The sequence below is a fragment of the Brachycentrus maculatus genome, unplaced genomic scaffold (genome assembly GCF_059751285.1).
Source record: "Brachycentrus maculatus isolate JH-2025_06_01 unplaced genomic scaffold, ASM5975128v1 h1tg000269l, whole genome shotgun sequence".
In the NCBI taxonomy this organism is placed as follows: Eukaryota; Metazoa; Arthropoda; class Insecta; order Trichoptera; family Brachycentridae; genus Brachycentrus; species Brachycentrus maculatus.
Genome location: NW_028281020.1, coordinates 2,597,324 through 2,603,287, shown reverse-complemented (window position 1 = coordinate 2,603,287; position 5,964 = coordinate 2,597,324).

Here is a 5,964-nt window from a genome sequence, read left to right as displayed (position 1 = left end):
ATTTTACCTACAAAAATAAAATAAAACAGGGAAATAAAACAGCTTAACTGTCAAAGAGGGATAGAGTTATACATATGTATTTCCATAAACATACCCATGTGTTCTAACCCTTTATAACCAGATTAATTTTTTTTTTGGAAACGATCTGATAAATATATATTTGTAAATGAAATATAAATATGAACTTAAAAATAATATTTTTTTACATAACTTTGAAATTGGAGGATTAATGATGTGACAAAATAATATACTTTGATAGAACCGCCCGTGTAAAATAATCTAAGGGTACCTACCCTTATCGTATTGGAAAAGTGAACTGAAATATAATTCGTTGTCTGGGTTTATTCTCAGGAGGAGGGGAATCAATCATAAAAATATTACTTTCCCTTTCGGCAACGAGTAGGAAAATAAGAAATTCCCCGAATACGGTTTACTAATTTTCGTCCCTAAATATGTAGCGAGGAGTTTTTCTTTGACCAGTAAATTCAGTATTTTTCTCGTCAATTATGTTCACTATTAGAATTTCGTTTTAACATTTTTTTCATCTTTTTGTCCAAGTTTACTTTAAAATTTCAAACCAAATTTATCATTCAATTAATATTTTCTTAGAACTCGTCAATTGTTAGATCATGTTGATCAAGGCTCAATTAAATTTTTTATATGAAATTGGTCATTTAAATTCAGAATTTTCATATTTTTGTTTTGTTATATGATTCTTTAATTACTTATTTTGCCATGTCTATGGTTCATTTAAAAATTTCATAATAAAGTTGTCATTTGTATTTAGTATATTAATTTAAGTTGGCAATTATGTTCGGTGGTGGATTTTATTTTGGACCATTTTTAGATACTTATTCGTTGAACTAACGTATCTTAAAATGGACTTATTTGAAAAATAATTCACTTGAAAATTTCATATATTTTAATATTTGCTAATTATTTATTGTAAAGAAATTCATTCTGGACCATTTTTAGACACCGGTTAGTCCAAACAAAAATATTTTTTTTTTGTTGATATACATTTTAATTTTGTTTGGTAGTGGAATTAATTCTAGACCATTTTCAGATACTTTTGGTCCAAGTTTTTATTTTCAGCCAATTTTTTAATTGAAAATGGTCTTTTTAATGCAGAATTTTCCTCATATTAGTACATTTTATTCGATAGTGGGATTTATTTTGTACCGTTTTTTTATACCTGGTGAGTATTCACTGAAATTTTTGAATGAAATTGGTGAATAAATTCCATTTTTTTTCGGTAAGATACTTTTTTTAGCCTAACTGGATACTAAAATTTATCAATTCAGATAATTATGACCATACTTTATTTAAATCATTGTCGGTAAGATTATTTCCATATTTTAGGTTTAATTACTGTCCATAATTTTTTTCGAGAGAGTTAAAACGATATTTATAAGAAAATAAAATGTCGATTCTTAGTTTTGGAAATAATACAGTGAGATTTTTTCGAGTTGTTGAAAATTCAATAAAAAAACAATCATTTGCCAGTATTGTGTATGCTGATTTAGTTTTTTTAAAGGATGTTTTTCTTCATGAAAAGATTTAGAAACGTTACGGATGATGAATGACTCAGAACGGATACTTGTAAGGCGATAAAACCTCGGATTTCCTATTGTAAGATTAGATTTGAGAATGAAGGCAAACGGATGCTGGGATAATGAGCTACTTATTGATCTTGTTATACGATGAATAAAAGAAAAAGTCAAGATAACAAGTACCGGAAAATCCATTACATTTTTAGATTCTCAGAAAAACTAAATTAAGAACTAGCTATGTAACACGCTTTGATGTGGATAAGTCTGGTTGAATGGAAATAGAAACATAATTTTACAATGCTTGTTACGTATAAAAATCTGTGAGACAATAATAAAATTGAAAATTCTAAGTAACAACAGCTGTCAAGAAGCACGATCTCTGCCATGAGCAATGTCTAATAAATCTTATTTTTCTGTAAAATTCAACAAATAATAACACAGGGAAAAAACAACTTTTATCATGTGTATATAATGAACATGCGCTTACTCAAATGCAACGTTGTGTCAAAATATCAAAGCAAACAGTAAATAGCTTGAGGAGATAACAGATTTTGAGCAAACAAACATTTTTTAAATATTAATATATGTTCAGTTCATCTTTGATTTAGATTGGAGTATGTAGTATTTTCCGCAAACATTCTGACATTTCATTTTGCTCCTTAAAAGAAAGTCTCTTTTTTGAAATTTTACTGATGTGAAATTTCTCTAGCGACATTGAGTTGGGTGGAATGATTTATAACGAAAGAAAACCGAGTGCCATCATAATATATGAATGACCAATTCTTTCTTGATACACACCACCATATCATTTTATATTTACTTGTTTGCACGAACGAATAAGATAAAAAAAAACAAATAAAATATAATTCAATTATATTTTTCAATAAAATAAGTTTTTTATACATTTATATTAAAAATTCATTTTTGCGTCATTGTTATCGAATAACAAAACATATGGAAACTTCTTACCAAAATCAAATGGTGTACCAGTAGAAGTTTAAAAATTGGCAAAATAGTATAATGTACATCATACAAGTGTATGAAATTATCACTAAACTTCCCTTTGTCAGGCTGTAAGCTTTGTAGATGCCCGGATATATTCAAACTATTTTCATAAATTTACATAATGTTTGTTGAGTTATATACAATTGTTTTTCGGTAAAGCACCCAATATTGAGTGTTACATTTTATATAATATATCTTAAATAGTATTCAAATGTTATAATATTAAGTATTAAAATATTCCTATATAAATTCATATCACATTCTACACATTCATGTAAACATCAATTATATATTATATATATTTCCTAACATTCATTCTACATATAAATCTAAACTTTTAAATGAAAATAATAAGTTTTGTTAATTATAATTCTTTGATGGGATTTTTAACAATTTAATTTTAACTGTAAAACCAGTTTTACACGGGGTATTTTAAATATCACATCTAGATTATAACATGTGTGTTATTTTACATTATAATAAACTCTGTTATCTAAAGTACACTAGCTACGACAAATTTTGGAATTTTATATGAATTTTTTTTCACTCTTTGGTCGTTATGGATAGGATAAATTAGACTATACGAGTATATAGAAGTTCCATTATCTTTTTTACATGTAGTCATTTTGTTATTACAAAAATCTTTTCATTTCAATTTTTAATACTTGAATTGTGGTTCATTGTATTATAGCTAATAAATTTGACTTCGAATTGACCACAATTGAAAAATGTTTTTGATACATTGATAAATATGTGCTTTAAGGTTATTTACAGTGTCTGTTTGAAAAAAAAAACCTTCAGAAATTAATTTCGACTTCTTAACTATCGATAATTCAACATGTGATATATTGAAATGTTTTTAAAACGAAAATAAATTAATATTATAAAGCAGTTCAAAACTATATGAAAAATATTTACCGCAACGATTTAAATAATCTTTGGATAGTAAAATTGTAAACTTTTGAGAAATCTTCATTAAAATTTTGGTAGGTGCACTGATATATTTTTATAAATAAAAATTATGTGATTTATTTTACTATTGTAAAAATAATTTTGTCACTCGAAAACAAGGGAAGGTATAAAAAGGACAATGTTGATGAATACAGAACATTTATATAAATAAATTCAAGCCGTTATACAATATAATACATAGAATATAATTTTTCGAAAGTTTTGGATTACACAAAGTGAAAAGGTATGTAAAGCCATCTAAGTAATTATGCCTACGGGATGATCCAGATGAAATTATATTGCTATTAAGTATATTGTTTTTTTTAATTTTAAAAGTTATTTATTATTATTATGAAAATTTTGCTGTCTTCAATAATATAAGGAAAATGATGTTTAAAATAAAATACTATGGATAAATCAATCTAGGTTTTTCACCATGTTGTCAATTCCACTACTAAAGTTATCTTCAACTCAATCGTCTCAATCTAACTATTTGTATTTGACATCACTTTCACCACGGCGAATTGACAATAAGGTTGATCATCTGTGAGCCCCTAAAATAGCGAAAATATACTGCGTCACTTACATTAGAGGAAATAATTCTGAACTTATAATTTAAAAAAATATATGGTTTATTGTTGAAAAACTAATTTTTCTATTACTAATTGTATAATTTAAAGGAATTATTTAATGGTAAAATATGAGATAATTAAAAAACAATAAAAAATGTGTAAATGATCTGTGTATATACACAAAAAACAGATTACAATAAAAACAATAAAAAATGTGTAAATGATCTGTGTATATACACAAAAAATAGATTTTTTTTCTTCAATTTCATATATTCACAATGATAGTAGCTGAATTTTTTTCGGAAAAGTGAGGCGTGGCAAGTATTAAAAATAACTCGGTAATGACAGGCGCCGTGGCGTAGTTGGGTAGACGCTCGACTGCGAAACTAGCGTCACGGGTTCGATTCCCGCAAATTGCAAAATGAATTCAAGAAAGATTTATTTTCAATTGGTCTGGGTGTTTGTGATGTATTTTTCACATTTACCTTCCCTATCCTTACTATCCTGCCTGCAGACAAGCATCTAAAAAAGACGCTTTGCGGGTTATTCCTTTAAAAAAATTGCTTTCTTGACTAATTTTAATAAATTTATCTCAACTTTTTGTTTCCAATGTTATTTGTATAAGATCATAACGGATCATCTTTTCGTTTCCCTGTAAAAAATATTATATTTAGTTTGATAATAATTTACACTTAAAAAATTCAAATGAGCTTAAAAAAAATAATTATCCTAAAAACAATCAACTACAATTTCCATTTCTGTTTAGAAGATTATTTAAAATCAATAGTTTCTCAAAGTTTTTTTGATGATTAATAATAAATCGCACTGACGGAAATAATATCTTATTTAGGTTTCCTTTGAGCGGATTCAAGCTCGCTGAAGTATTAAATTTCCTCCATTCTAAATATTTGGCCGAGTTATCAACCGTTTTCTTTTCGCCTTTGATTTAGCGTCGAACCACAAATAATTGACAGATCCCGAATAAGTGACAGGTTTCCAATAGATGATAGATGAAACGAAAAAGTAAAATTGATTATGATGTTTATTGGTGAAAATGTTGTCCATTCAGTTAGAAACAATATTGAATACTTAGGTGACTTTGTACAAATATATAAGAATACAATGGTTATTTACTCAAACATACATAATATTGACGATCACGCTCTATCAAAAATCACTGATTGCATAATCCCAGATTTTAATTAACCATTCAGTTGTGTCCGAAAAAATGTATTCATACATCTGGTTCTAGCCATTATATTCTAAAAAATCGTGAATTTGAGCCATTCAATTCCATATCCTTTTACTATTTTTTTCCTACAGAATATTTAGTATGTTGTAGAACTCATTTTGTATGTTGTAGAAATATACAGAGATTTTTCATGTTGTTGTAATACAAACCTGTGTGAAGACTTGTTATGTATGTCACACACATTTTTATGTTGTAAAAACAATTATTTTTTTCTAACAATTGAAGACAGCTCAGACCGGAAACAACCACAATCAAATATTTTGACAAAAACATTCGGTTTTTATTTTCACCTGTGAATAACTGGATTTGTGACATTATTAGTGGTTTTTGTCTTGGTCTTAAATTGAGATACAAAGGACTTGAATTTTGCTGTAAAAATAATATTTTATAAGACCTCATCTTTGTTGATAGCTGAATATATCAAAATTGATTGACTAATGTGATCTGAAAGTTTGTGACTCATATGACCTCTAAATTAGTGACGATCCGTTAATTTGTGACTCTTGTGATCTGTAAGTGACCATTAAGATCTGAATAATTATACATATTCCTTCGTAGGTCTTAGGTTTATTTGATACAATATAAAGTTATTCCAGGATGGAATTAATTATAATCCAGATGAGCGGTATCC